The 16,653-nt window shown below is 30.3% G+C and overlaps 1 pseudogene; it reads left to right on the top strand.

Annotated features, from left to right (window-relative positions):
• The first annotated feature begins 7,060 nt into the window (after positions 1–7,060).
• On the top strand, positions 7,061–7,194 carry LOC145269931 (U2 spliceosomal RNA; annotated as a pseudogene).
• Positions 7,195–16,653: the final 9,459 nt, after the last annotated feature.

Genomic DNA, 16,653 nt, shown 5'->3' with positions numbered 1-16,653 from the left:
GGTCATGGAAAACAGGAGGCAAGTTACAAAAATTTTTTTAACTTAAATCATATTTTTTAAGTTAACTTTTTTTTTCTTTGTAATTACTATATTTAAGAAACCGCCTTTTACTTTATTGGCTTTCTACTTATGTACATAAGAAATAATCATAAACAAAGACGTCAGCAGACAGATCCTTGAAAACAAAAAACAATTTCGAGTCTCCTATTTCTGTTCACTGAACACCTAATCAGCGACAGTATTTTCCTGAAGATAACTGTGCACAGACATTCAATAGACAAAGATGTAGCTCAAAGCCTTATCCTTTGCTCATTTGAACGTTGTCCAACTTTATTAAACTTATTTCAAACGGTATACGTCTAATGATTGCTCCCTCAAAATGCTTTCTTTCACTTTCTTCATATATATCCAAGAACTTTTAATCACGCATTAATTTAATTTAAAAAAAACATTTCCTTTGGGTAAATTTGATTCATACTTTTATTCCGTGCTTGTTTTTATTCTATTTTTATTTTATTAAAAAAACTTTTTTTATTATTTTCTCCATTTTATTAAATTATTTTTTCATACATATTCAAACAATGCTTTTGCCCCCCCCACCTACCTATTTTTGACCTCAAATAGTACTTTCAAAAGGTTTTCATGGTTAAATAAACTAAAGAAAATCGCTTGTGCATGTGCCTTAAGGGAGCAATCATTAAATAAAAACACCATTCACACAGTGTCCACATTCCCCCTGAAGTACCAAATTTTCCAAATAATTTGATAATACAAGAAGTGTTTTCTTTGTTTTTTGTTTGTTTCATAATATCACAAAAAATATTAAAAACTAAAGTAATTTTTTTATAGATATACTAGCAGGGCTACCCGGCGTTGCTCGGGACCGTATAAACAATGAAAAAACAAAAACAGATATTGAACATATGTTTTATTCTTAGGGGAGAGGAATCTTTCATCTCAAGTTTTAGCGTTACAAACAAACATTTGTCTTTTATATATATATAAATAATGACAGGTTTTTTTGGGCCCCCCCCCTCGAAGATAACTGATCAGTTGACCAACTTCTAGTGGTCCGTTTGACATGAAATTTCGATATTTGTCATCCGGGTGATGGGGCTTCGATATGATACCAAATTTGTCAAGTTTGGTTCCGTCTTTCAAAAGTTTTAGCGTTACAAACAAACATACATACACACAGACGTTTGGCTTTTATATATATAGACTAGCAGGGCTACCCGGCGTTGCTCGGGACCGTATAAACAATGAAAAAACAAAAGCAGATATTGAATATATGTTTGATTCTTAGGGGAGAGGAATCTTTCATCTCTATGTATTATTTGTTTTATCTACCCTAGGACTGATATTGTTCATGTTTTATCCCTAGCATAGGTAATTTACAGCATGTATATGAAATTGTTTTACCTTAGGGAGAAGAGAACAGGTAATATACAACATAATGTGTCTATATTACATCCCTGGCAACGCCTAGAAACCAGCTAGAACATGTATTTCAGTCAATCTTTATTATATCCTGGGCTATGCCGGGAAACCAGCTAATCTCTTTTTAGTGACTTGACCACCAAAATACCTCCCTAAGTGTGTCCTTTCTTTTGAACTTATTAGATATAGGTATCTAGAAATGTGTGTGAAATTTTGTTGAATGCATTGTTCACTATGATTTTCTTATTGTTCTACACAATATCAACTGTAGCGAAATAACACAGTAAACTTAGTGTAGTGTTAGAATAAAGAGCAAAGGAAAAAATTAGAATCATATTTTGTAATTGCAAATCTAAATTTGCTAGCATGTACCAGTATTTGCCAGGTTGTGGAAATTTGGAACTTATAACATATGTAGTGGCCTTTTCCTAGATACCTATTGCTAAAAATTATACTTTCATTTTGTTAGAAAAATCTCTCTTCAGATGCCCTGCATCATTCAAAATAAAAACAAATATTTTTATAATTGTTTCAGTATATTGCTACACAATGTGAAAGTTTTTAACGTTTGTAAAAAAAATCATGAATGTGCTTATATTGCAAAAAAGAAAATATCAGTGCACAGTATTGAAAGTGTTTGAGATTCAAAAGTCTGTAACATTTCTACTAACTTCATAAGATGTCATGTGAGAAACTGAATTGAATATCAAGACATTATCTGAAGCGTTTTTATTTTGGTGTAACATATGTGTTTACAGTGAACCTTAACTTTTAATAAACAGATTGGTATGCAATGACATAGGCTAAGAATCTTTAAAATATATATAAATTGGAAAAATGTGTGAACAAATGAAAAAAAAATGATCCGCTCCACTTGATGACATCAAGCACAGTAATATTTTAGTGAAGAAAATATGAAATTGATGTTCAGTGATTAGTTTGGATGAATGAGAAAATGTAATTGTTTGATGCATAAAAATAACTCAGTTGCTGTATTTGATATTAAGCAGCAAAATATAGTGATTTGAATATTTGGGAAAACATCAAACCAGATTATGTAAAAAGAAAAAAAAAAGATGAAATTAGAAAATATATATTTTATGTTTATGAGTTCTGCCAATCAAAATTTTGTGGCAGAAATTGGGTGATTACCATGCAATTTTATTTTGGTAAAATTCTTAAATTATTAGAATGTTTATTATAATTTCTAATTAGTGACTTGTTATAATCAAAATCCGCCCTAAAGAGTGTCCTTTCTTTTATTAGGTATCAGAGTAGGTATCAAGATTTCTACTTCTATACAAATGTGATATTTCAGATCTGTACATAAAAAATTTGTTGAATATATAGGTTGAGAATTGTTCTGTGTCGCTCTCTCTCACACACACACGCATTCTCACTTTTATAGATATAATAGATAGATTACTCTAGATATATTTCCATATGTCTGAATACCCTATATACAAATTTTCAAATCTGTAGATAAAAAAATTTGTTGAGTATATAGGTTGAAAATTGTTCTCTCTCTCTCTCTCTCACACACACATTCTCAATTTTAGAGATATAATAGATAGATTATGCTAGATATATTTCCATATGTCTGAATACCCTATATACAAATTTTCTAATCTGTAGATCCAATATTTGTTGAATATATAGGTTGAAAATTGTTCTTACTCTCTCTCTCTCTCTCTCTGGCTACCTCACACACACATTCTAACTTTTATAGATATAATAGATAGATTATGCTAGATATATTTCCATATGTGTGAATACCCTATATACAAATTTTCTAATTTGTAGATAAAAAATTTGTAGAGTGCATAGGTTGAGAATTGTTCTCTCTATCTCTCACACACACACATTCTAACTTTTAATGATATAATAGATTATGCTAGATATATTTCGATATTTCTGAATACCCTATATATAAAAATTTGTTGAATGTATAGGTTGAGAACTGTTCTCTCTCTCTCTCTCTCTCTCTCTCTCTCGCTCACACACACACACATTCTCACTTTTATAGATATAATAGAAAGATTATCCTAGATATATTTCTATTTGTATGAATACTCTATATACAAATTTTAAAATCTGTAGATAAAGAATTTGTTGAGTATATGGGTTGAGAATTGTTCTCTCTCTCTCTCTCTCTCTCTCTCTCACACACACACACACATTCTCACTTTTATAGATATAATAGATTATGCTAGATATATTTCCATATGTCTGAATACCCTATATACAAATTTTCAAATCTGTAGATAAAAAATTTGTTGAGTATATAGGTTGAGAATTGTTCTCTCTCTCTCTATCACACACATTCTCACTTTTATAGATATAATAGACAGATTATGCCAGATATATTGAAATATGTCTGAATGCCCAATATACAAATTTTGAAATCTGTAGATAAAAAATTTGTTGTATACATAGGTTGACAATTGTCCTCTCTCTCACACACACACACATTCTCACTTTTATACATATAATAGATAGATTATGCTAGATATATTTCTATATGTCTGAACACCCTATATACAAATGTTCAAATCTGTGGATAAAAAATTTGTTGAATGTATAGGTTGAGAATTTTTATCTCTCTCTTTTTCTCTCTCTCTCTCTCTCGCTATCTCACACACACGCATTCTCACTTTTATAGATAAAATAGATAGATTATGCTAGATATATTTCCATATGTCTGAATACCCTATATACAAAGTTTCAAATCTGTAGATAAAAAATTTGTTGAATATATAGGTTTAGAATTGTTCTCTCTCTCTCTCTCTCTCACACACACATTCTAACTTTTGTAGTTATAATAGATAGATTATGCTAGATATATTTCCATATGTCTGAATACCCTATATACAAATTTTCTAAACTGTAGGTAAAAAATTTGTTGAGTATGTAGGTTAAGAATTGTTCTCTCTCTCTCTCACACACACACACACACACAAGTTCTCACTTTTATAGATATAATAGATAGATTATGCTAGATATATTTCTATATGTCTGCCTACCCTATATACAAATTTCCAAATCTGTGCCCAAAAATGTGTGGAATATATAGGTTGAGAATTGTTCTCTCTCTCTCTCTCTCTCACACATATTCTCACTTTTATAGGTTATATAGGTTGAGAATTTTTTGCTCTTTCCATCACTCACATTCACACTTTTATAGATATAATACATAGATTATGCCAGATATATTTACATATGTCTGAATACCCAATATACACATTTTCAAATCTGTAGATAAAAAATTAGTTGAATATATAGGTTGAGAATTGTTCTCTCTCTCTCTCTTTCTCTCTCTCTCACACACACATTCTCACTTTTATAGATATAATAGATAGATTATGCTAGATATATTTCCATACGTCTGAATACCCTATATCCAAATTTTCTAATATGTAGATAAAAAATTTGTTGAATATATAGGGTGAGAATTTTCCTTCCTCTCTTTCTCTCTCTCTCTTTCTCACACACACACAAGCTGAAAATTGTTCTCTCTCTCTCTCTGACTCTCTCTCTCTCTCACACACACACACACATGGTCATTTTATAGATATAATAGATAGGTTATGCTAGATATATTTCTATATGTCTGAATACCCTATATACAAATTTTTAAATCTGTAGATAAAAAATTTGTTGAGTATATAGGTTGAGAATTGTTCTTTCTCTCTCTCTCACACACACATTCTCACTTTTATAGATATAATAGATTATGCTAGATATATTTCCAAATGTCTGAATACCCTATATACAAATTTTCAAATCTGTAAAGATAGAATTTGTTGAATATATAGGTTGAGAATTGTTCTCTCTCTCTCTCTTTCACACACATTCTCACTTTTATAGATATAATAGATAGATTATGCTAGATATATTTCCTTATGTCTGAATACCCTATATACAAATTATCAAATCTGTAGATACAAAATTTGTTGAGTATATAGGTTGAGAATTGTTCTCTCTCTCTCTCTCTCTCACTCACTCACTCACTCACTCACTCACAAACACACACACACATTCTACCTTTTATAGATATAATAGATTATGCTAGATATATTTCCATATGTCTGAATACCCTGTATACAAATTTTCAGATCTGTACATAAAAATTAGTTGAATATATAGGTTGAGAATTGTTCTCTCTCTCTCTCTTCTCTCTCTCTCTTTCACACACATTCTCACTTTTCTAGATATAATAGATAGATTATGCTAGATATATTTCCATATGTCTGAATACCCTATATACAAATTTTATAATCGGTAGATAAAAAATTTGTTGAATATATAGGGTGAGAATTGTACTTACTCTCTCTCTCTCTCTCTCTCTCTCTCACGCACACATTCTCACTTTTATGGATATAATAGATAGATTATGCTGGATATATTTCCATATGTCTGAATACCCTATATACAAATGGTCAAATCTGTAGATAACAAATTTATTGAATAGATAGGTTGAGAATTGTTCTCTCTCTCTCTCTCGCAACCTTACACACACAACCACACGCAAACATTCTGACTTTTATAGATATAATAGATCGATTATGCTAGATATATTTCCATATGTCTGAATACCCAATATACAAATTTTCAAATCTGTAGGTAAAAAATTTGTTGAATATATAGGTTGAGAATTGTTCTCTCTCTCTCACACACTCACATTCTCACTTTTATAGATATAATGTATAGATTATGCTAGATATATTTCTATATGTCTGAATACCCTATATACAAAGTTTAAAATCCGTAGATAAAAATACGTTGAGTATATAGGTTGAGAATTGTTCTCTCTCTCTCTTACGCACACACACACACACACACACATTTTCACTTTTATAGATATAATAGATAGATTATGCTAGATATATTTCCATATGTCTGAATACCCTATATACAAATTTTCAAATCTGTAGATAAAAAATGTATTGAATATATAGGTTGAGAATTGTTGTCTCTCTCTCTCTCTCTCTCTCTCTCTCTCTCTCTCTCTCTCTCTCTCTCTCTGGCTACCTCACACACACACACATTTTCACTTTTATAGATATAATAGATAGATTATGCTAGATATATTTCCATATGTCTGAATACCCTATATACAAACTTTCAAATCTGTAGATAAAAAATTTGTTGAGTATATAGGTTGAGAATTGTTCTCTCTCTCTCACACGAAACTGTGCGCTCGGCTTCTTCCCCCCCTTCCCACCCCAAATGCTTGGGAAACTGTGCACTGTTTTTGTTGGTTTTCAAGCTGCCTCTTCCCCCCCCCACACACACACAGTTTAACAGTAGTAGGAGGTCAAGAGAAAGAGGGTGAGAGAGAGAGAAGAGTAAGTTGGTGAGAGAGAGAGAAAAGAGAAAGAGGGTGTTGTTTTATATTTTTATTATCGTCTAATATTTTGAAAGCTGAATTTCTAATAAAATGTGCATCTATAGGAGATAATGCCTGGGAATGTGTTCCCCCCCCACAGTTTAACAGTGGTGTGACGTCAAGAGAAAGAGGGTGAGAGAGAGGGAAGAGTAAGTGGGTGAGAGAGAGAAAGAGAGAGAAAAAAAAGAAAGACGGTGTTGGTTTTGTGAAAAAAGTTGTTATTTACAATTGTTCGCATTCTTGGCCTTTTGGTCAAGATCAAAGTGTAGTATCTGTTCTTCAGATGCTGCACTTCTATTTCTTGTTCTCTTTCGGTGGAGGAGAAATCCTCCACGAATGAGACAATTTTTATTTTTGTACCTTTTCTCCACGTTAAAAAACGACCCTGGTGTCTAACTCTGTCCCGTGGGGAGGCATAGTAAATAGGTACAATTGTTCGCCATTAGTGGATGTTGACGTCACGTCACGTGACATGACTAAGCGTTTTTTTTTTTTAGTATGAATAACATTTTTTGTTTTAATTATAAAGTCTACACTTAATTTTATAGAAAATGATGTATATATAATAGAAAAAAAAAATTACTGGTTTTGTTGGATTCAAGTGGATCCCCCCCCTCCAGTTTAAGAGATAGCAGGTCACGTGGTAATATACAAAATGGCTAGCGTAAATATAAAGATCGGTTTTTTTATCGACGAATATTTTGAAAGCTGAATTTTTTTTTATTCCTGTACATTTTTTCCTGATATTTTTCGTTAAAACTCTTGTATAAATACTATTTTTAACCAGTTAAATACGTTGGAGACATTGTCATGGAGTTTAATAATCTCTAGAACAAAGCAGAAGAGAAATTACAAAAGTATCGGTAAAACAAAGTGTTTGTTTACATTTGTTCGCCATTACTGGATGTTGACGTCACGTCACGTGACATGACTAAGCGTTTTTGGATTATGTAATATTAACATTAAAATGACAGGTTTTTTTTGGGGCCCCCCCTAGGAGAGAAATGATCAGTTCACCCCCTTTTAATGGTCCGTTTGGTGTGGAATTTCGATATTTGTCATGCGGGTGATCAAGGTTCAATATGATACATAATTTGTCAACTTTGGTTGTGTCTGTCAAAAGTTTGAGCTGACGTCACGTCACGTGACACGTATTGAATAACGTTAAAATGACAGGTTTTTTGGGGGGCCCCCCTAGGAGAAAAACGATCAGTTGACCCCTTTCTACTGGTCCGTTTGACGTGAAATTTCGATATTTGTCATCCGGGTGATCAAGGTGCAATATGATACCAAATTTGTCAACTCTGGTTCCGTCTTTCAAAAGTTTTAGCGTTACAAACAAACATACATACATACATACATACATACACACCGATTTTTGCCTTTTATATATATAGATGGTTTCGTTTTTCGTGTCTTCCATTCGGTTTCATTACATAATCAACTGTATCCACTTCTAGTAGCTTGATTTATTTCCGAGCAGTGATCTTGGACATTAGCTAAAGAAATACAAATTTATTTTCTTTTGAAGAGGGGCTCGTTTTAAAACCGTATTTACCTCAGTATTTTCTTTAGTTTTCTATTTTTGAGCGATTATCAAGACTCCTAAGACGTGTCGGACATTTTTTGTTCAAAAGTAGCACTCGACATTACTTGTTTTTTTTTTTACTAAATAAACTCTTTTAAATAAGTTGAACCACCAAAACTTTCAAAGCTAGGTAGAAAATGAAAATTTAGAAAAATCAATTTAATTTTTTTTAAAACAACAGTAAACAAGTAAAAATATTTTTTTTAAATATGGGATGTGTATTCTCCTTTAAAGACAATATTTTCAAGAACGGTCATAAAATGTATTTTCAATCGATATTTATTCACTAAAGGACCAGTTTCCCTTCCTAGCAAAAAAAGACGAGTTTTCCGGGTACAAGTTTACCTGGACGAGTTTTCTTAAATTTGTTTCAAATACTTGAATTTTTGAAATGAAATAGTAAATATTTTTTTAATGATTGCAATATCTAAATGTAAAATTACATGCATAAACAATGTTTTACCAAACAAACTTGAGATTCTTGGACTTTTCTTTTAATATTTTGTTTATATATTTTATTTCATTGAGAACATGAAATATCGCAATGAAAATTATAAAAAAATGAATGTGGTTAAAATAGAAAAAATATAAATAAAGAAATTGTAAAAATTAAATTCAACTAAAAAAGTATAAAACTAAAAATAAGGGAGAATAAAATTTAAAAATGAAATAACAAAAATACCTAAATTTGTACAAACATGGAGGTCTTATTAAACTGGGAAAATTAAAATGAGTAGACTGAAAGAAAAACTAAAGCCAGTGGATTTTTAGAAAAAAATACAATAGAAATTGGAATTAAATTACTAAGAAAATTTAAATAATAAAAACATAAGGTTTTCTTGCACTGACGATTTTGAACCTTCCACCTCCAGAAGTATGTAACTTATATCACTGAATTTTAACCAGTAATCTACTGAAAGTAAAATACAAAACTAAACTACAACTGATACACCAATTTAGTGCCTAATTAAGAAAATGGACTCCTATTAACATTATCAGTGACACATTGATCTAATGTAGAATAATCAGTATAAAAGCAATTAATATTTTTAATTCTTAATAAAATTGTAAGTGCTATGAATTGATTTTTCATTAATTATGATTGAATAATATAATTTAGGATTTATTAATTAATCATGACGTCATTCTTTTTCAACTTTGGAAATAAACGTATGGAGCTGGAGCTGATATAAAAAAATAACATAAAAATAAATATTTTGTTCAAAATATTTAATTTAATTCATGAGAAAGCAAGAAAGTATTTTATGATATATGCCCATTTTTTAAAATTAATTTACATATACTATGTATGCTCCAATGAAATTTATAGGTTTTGATATTATTACAAATTTAATAAAAAAAAAACTAAATATTTAATCGAAAACATCACCTGATATTTAAAGAACGGAGGATTATATGGTTTTTCATTTAAATTTTTGCATTTATTAAATGTCAGGAGTTTTGGGGTTATTACATGTTATGGATTCATTATAAAATTATAGATATATATTAAAGTTGGTCCAGTCTATTCTTCTGATTCAAAATAAAATTCTAGAAATGTTTATCTATGATTGATAATTTTATACTACTTGGTATATTTTTACTTTTTTTATACTAGCTTTTCGGCTCGGCATTGCCCGAGTGTTTGGATGTGTATGTTGAGTAAAACAAAGTGGTAGTAGGAATGATAACCCATACCATGAATAAAGAAAAGATCAGGAAAAAAACGTGACGTCTTTGCTGTTATGACCACTGCCAAACCAGAAGTGACAGATTTAAATTAAGGCTAGACAATCGAAAGGAGAGGATGACTTTAAAAAATATCGACAAAAAAGTGATCCCCCTGTAGAAAAGTGCCTAATTCAAGGTGAAGATATTAATGTTTTTAGCCAATTTTTCGATATTTGTCGTCTGAAACGTCGGACTTGAAAATGATACTGATCTTGTAAAAATCCGTCACCTCTGTCGAAAGTTTTAGGCAGACATGCAAACATACACACATACATACATACATACATATATTGGTAACTAAAAATATTCGACTGAATTGATTAAAAAGCTTGCCCTGTCTCGGAATACCCTTTATGTAAAATTTTAAATGTTTAAACCAGAAATTGTCTGAGTAATTTGTTAGAGACCGCAGTGGTCAATTTTTTTAAAACTTGGCCCCTATTATGACCCTTTAACATTTATTGTTTTGGGCTCAAATCAAGTTATTAAGTTAGATCCATGGCCAAGGAACCTATATCTAAAATTTCAAGTGTTTAGACCCAAAATTTTCGGAGGAGTTTGGTAGAGTTCTCAAAGGTAAAATCTTTGAACTTTGACCCTTTAACCGCCAAATTTCTGGCCGAAAACCGATCACAAAGATTTTCCCAAATTTCAGTACCCTGTATATCAAATTTCGAGTCTATAGACTTAAAATTGCCAGAGTTATTGCGTAGGGAAATGTACACATACACAGACACACAGGTACGTTCACTTTTATAAGGAAAGGACCATATAATATAGATTATGTTGATAATTTAAGTATAATTTTTTACTAATATTTCCTATATCCTGTTCATTTTTTGTATTCTTAAACTCGTTTTTGTTTTGGTGTAATTCAGTAGTTTTTTTCCTTTATGTAGTATAGATAATTTAATATTGACTTCAACTTTTGGATTTTAAATCATTATTTTACTTTCAAATTTATATTAAAATTATAGTAAAAATTCGGATTAAATTTATGATTAAAATATATAAAGAAAATTCGAATTTTGAATTAATTTTTGGCAATGAAAATTTAAACCCCTTATGTTTTTTTTATTAAAGAAAACTAAAATTAATGTTTCATATTTTAAACAGATTTGTTCCAGATAATCTGAACTGCATATATCTGTAGCAAAAAACATCAACTATACCTTAAAATAACAGACTGTTTAAATAAGAAATAATGTTCTAATAACAGATAATTATCCCAATTTGTAAAATTTTTAGTGTTTATTATTTTTTATCATTATTATATTGACATAAGATTATTTTATTTAAAAATGAGATAAGTTAATTTTTACAACAAAATTTTATGCTTGTTCTCAGAAATATAAAAAGTTTGTGGCATTTTAAAAATAATATGAAAAACTAAGAATGTTAATAAAATAAATTTAAAAAATTGTCGATACGTCTTTGAAAAGTATTAACCAAAATAGGAAAATTAAAATGGGTTAAAAATGAGATTTGAATTAATTTTATTTAAAAGAACATTCACTTTAAAATCATATATTCTGAATTAATATGTTTGTGCTTTAAATGATTGATCTCAAATTTTTTAAATAAATAGTTTTCATAAAAAAATTAATTTACATGTCACCATAGAATTACATGGATAAATAATATTTTACTTAATAAACACAAAGTTTAACATGAAATAATCTTTGATTTTTATTTTAATATTTTATGCTAAAGACAAAATATCGCAAATGAAAACTGAATGTAATTTTGATTAAAGTTTATTTAAAATCATGTAATATGTATGTCCTAAAGTTTTGAAATGTGTAAATATTTTTCATAAACAACATATTAACAGTACATGGATAAACAATATTTTGCTAAATAAACATGAGATTTAACATGATACATTCTATGATTTTTCTTTTAATATTTAATTTATTTTATATTAAAGACACAAAATATTGCAACTAAAGTTATGAAAAATGAGTGTAATAAAACAAAAACATTAAAATAAAAAAAATAAAAAGTAACATGAACAAAAGACATAAAACTCTAAAAATGAAAGGAAATTAAATTTAACAACAAAAATAACTAAACTAATTCGTACAAAGGAGTAATAAAATAGGAAACTAAAACTAAACTTGACAAAAAACGATAACTATAAGAATTTTAGAGAGGAAACTTACATTACTAAAAATAAGTAAATTAAAAGTACAACTAAAGTCGTGGAAGTTTGAGAAAATAATACAATAGAAATGTTCCTTAAACGAATTAAAAAGAAAATAAATTAATAAAAATAAAATTTGAGTAAACATATAAGGAAAGGACCATTTGTTATAAAAATAGGAAACATTTTTAAACATTTACAAGCTTTAGAAAAGAAATATAAAAGATAACAAAGATAATAAGAGGAGTGACAATTGTTAAATATCAATAGCAATTTATTGACAAATAATATGCCTTTTATATTATTTGGATTCCTTGGACTACTGGTCTCTTCTTGAGTGTTATTTGCAGAACAATTGCTCTTCTTGATGCCTACTGCTCTTATAAACCAAACAATGATCTTATAGATCCAATGTGACTATTAGATCAGCACATTAAAAAACATGACTGGTGCTTCCATCATTTTCTAGCTAGATGAAATCTGCATGAGAATAAGACTCTTGGACTACTATGGCCCATACAGTCACACATACAGAAATAGGTTCTTTACAATTTTGACTTTATTGATTTAGAAGTAGATGCTCTTTTAGGAGCTTTCATTGCGTCTATTTTTATTAGTGACCAAAACCCAATCGAGTCTTTCACCATTATCAGGATCTCTGCATTTCTCCACGAAAAGTAAATTTTAACTTTTCCAAGACTCATTCACATAGCAGGAGAATAAATATGCAAGAACTGATTTTCTTTATTCCAGCGAATGGCATTTATACACACATATATCCACTCAATACAAATAATCAAAAACGCAACAAGTTAAGAAATATATTGGGTTTAATCTACACTACAATTCGCTGTTTTTTTTTTAATTAAAATTACAATCATGCCGGTTATATTGTTTGTAATATTCATGGGGAAAACTCTTTCTAACTTTACTCTCTTCACATCTTTCCACAACCACATAATTGTTTTCAAGTTTTCTTTAAACTGTAATTGCTTTTTCCGTCAAGCCTCATTGCAGTCCAGACCTTCTGCATTTTAGTCTTATTTCAATTTTAATTGCGTTTAAGTCTTTCTTCAACTGTAAATAATACAACTAGTCTCATTTAATTAATGAATTTTCCCTTACATAAAAATATTTTAATAAAGAAAGTAATTAAATTATAAGTATTATATTATAATTTTGTTATGCTTTTAAAATACTATACACAAACATGTATTTATAATATATTACATTGTTTTAATTTTGCAGAATAAAATAATATATCTTCCTAGAATTTATTTATTTATTGTCTCCATTTTTCAGGATATCATTCATTCCTTCTTGAGAAGAGCAAGTATCCTTGGACTTGAAGGGCTTTACATTCTCCTGGTAACTTATGAAAATATATTACGAAACATGAAAAATATTGAAATATTGAAATATTGAAAAAGTGACTGATTCATAATTTATTCAGTTTTTCACATAAACTTCAGTGTATCAAATCATATTAAATAACAAAAATGATATGAACTAAAAAAACATTGTTTTAAAGTACGCAGGTATTTAAAATGAAACAAATATGTTGCAACATGTGAATGCATACTAGACGGAAACCATATTCTTGTGAAGAATGTAGCTTTACTTTAAAACATAGACAAAATATGTTTCAACATACCATATTTGCATGAAGTATGTGACTGTATTTTTCAACAAAACAAACTATGTGGCAACATATACGAATGCATACTGGAGTAAAATACTACTCTTATAAAGTATGTGTCTCTTCTATAACAAAAGAAAATGTGTTGCGACATATGCAAACAAACACTGGAGAAAAAAAACATATTCTTGTGAAGTAAGTGGCTTTTTACAACAAAACAAAGTATGTCACGGGTGTGAGATAAAAAAACCAAGTATGTTGCAACACAGGAGAACACATACTGGCGAGAAACCATATCCGTATGGAATATCTGGCTCTTTCGGTACAACAAAACTAAGTATGTAGCGACACATGAGAACATATACTGGAGAAGTATGTGGCTCTTCTTTTACACAACAACACATGTTAGTACATATTCGGATATATACTGGAGAAAAATGATAAGAAAAATGAAAAAATAGAGAGAAAAACCATATTCTTGTGAAATATCTGGCTTTTCTTTTACAGTAAAACAAACTATGGTTCGACACATGCGAACACATACTGGAGAGAAACCATATTCTTGTGAAGTATGTTTCTCTTCTTTTAAAACCAGGCAAACTAAGTGGCAACACATGCGAATACATACGGGAGAAAAACCATATTCTTGTGAAGTATGTGGCTCTTCGTTTACACAGAAACAACAAAAGTTGCAACACATGAGAACACATACTGGAGAGAAACCATATTCTTGTGAAGTATGTGGTTCTTCTTTTGCAAAGAAACAAAACATGTTGGATCACATGCGAACACATACTGGAGAGAAACCATATTCTTGTGAATTATGTGGTTCTTCGTTTACACAGAAACAACATAAGTTGCAACACATGCGAACACATACTGGAGAGAAACCATATTCTTGTGAAGTATGTGGCTCTTCGTTTACACATAAACAACATAAGTTGCAACATATGCGAACACATACTGGAGAGAAACCATATTCTTGTGAAGTATGTGGCTCTTCGTTTACACAGAAACAACATAAGTTGGAACACATGCGAACACATACTGGAGAGAAACCATATTCTTGTGAAATATGTGGTTCTTCTTTTGCACAGAAACAAAACAAATTGCAACACATGCGAACACATACTGGAGAGAAACCATATTCTTGTGAACTATGTGGTTGTTCTTTTACACAAAAACCACACATGTTACTACATATGCGGATACATACTGGAGAAAAACCATATTCTTGTGACATATGTGGCTCTACCTTTTCACGGAAAGATTATATGTTGAAACATATACAAAAGCATACTTGAAAGAAACTATTGTCTCAGAATTTCTATCTTTCTTTTCATTAGTAATATATATTATATATATATATACGTAAACACCTACTTTAAATAATATATATTATATATATGTGAACACATACTCTAAATACTTTGTCTTCTGTTTCTATAGAAATCAAATAAGTTGCATGCGAACACATAGATACATTTCTCGATGGTAAAGACTTATTGTCACAGATGCTGAATTCCAGAAATGCAATCTGGACGTGAGACTTAATCACCACTGCGATATGGGTCCAGAACTGGGAGCATGCCTTTTAAGCAAACTCGAATACATACTGCAGAGAAAATACATTCATTTAGAATATAGCGCCTGATACCTTCAAACAAAATTAATATGCTGATGCCTTAAATACAATATTTTCGTAAAGTATTTCTTTCCTGTTGCAAGAAAGGTAAACAAATTCATATTTATTTTACAGTCACACACATTTGCCACATGTGGTACGATGTATGCTTATGCATAGTGAATTGAAACTATATTGCTGAGAAAGTATTTGACTCTTTATCTCAATTTGACTGAATTGCAAAGAATTATTCTTGTACATAACGTTTCATTTTCTTGTATGAGAAGTTCTCATTTTCAAAGAATAATCTGGTAGAGCTCATATTGTGACTTGTGCCATTTGAAAATTAGTAATTTATAAGAACTATATATATTTTTTTTTTTAAATATAAAATAAAAATAATATATATGTCGCTCCCCATTAAAAGTGGGTACCAGATTGGTCAATGGGAAAAGTATTCCCAACAAGCATTTAGGTAAAAATGCACTTTCGTATAAATACTTGAATTCATTCAAGAAAGTATCGCTAACAAAAACAAATAAAACATCTATATATATATATACCATCATTATCATCATTATGTAGTCTGTCAGTCTTGATGATGACTAGTGCGGGCCTCAGTGCTTTATCTCTTGGTAGTGGGGTAGTCTCACTCCATCGCCACAGGATTTTCCACCTTGGCTCAAAACTTGCTTGTGCAGTTTAGGTGCAGTACATCAGATAGACATTCTCTGAATCTCCAATGCTCATGTCCAGTGGAGCGAACCTGCAGTCGTCCTATCATGTGCGCTACTATGCCTTTTCTTTCTGGATGAGGTTCTATAGTCTTTTAAGGCAAGGCAGCAGTAGGATTTGAAGTCAAAGTTCCCATCTCTTAGCCTTTTGCAGTGATAAGGCCCATAAGACAGTGGTATTTGATTTTGGGGTTGGTTCCCCTAGTCTTCGCCCAACTAAGGGCCCCTACAAGACAGTGGTGTAGGGGTTGGTGGTTTGCCAGGGCATGTCCACACATCGGTGGGCCATAATGCACTACCTCTGGGGTCTCCTACTACTCTGAGATCTATAAGTTTAGCCTGGGGCTGCAAAACATCCAGTT

The sequence above is a fragment of the Euprymna scolopes genome, chromosome 45, assembly GCF_053919585.1.
Source record: "Euprymna scolopes isolate OS-2025 chromosome 45, ASM5391958v1, whole genome shotgun sequence".
NCBI lineage: Eukaryota > Metazoa > Mollusca > Cephalopoda > Sepiida > Sepiolidae > Euprymna > Euprymna scolopes.
The sequence above is the reverse complement of the archived record's forward strand: the minus strand, read 5'-3'. Positions and strand labels throughout refer to the sequence as shown.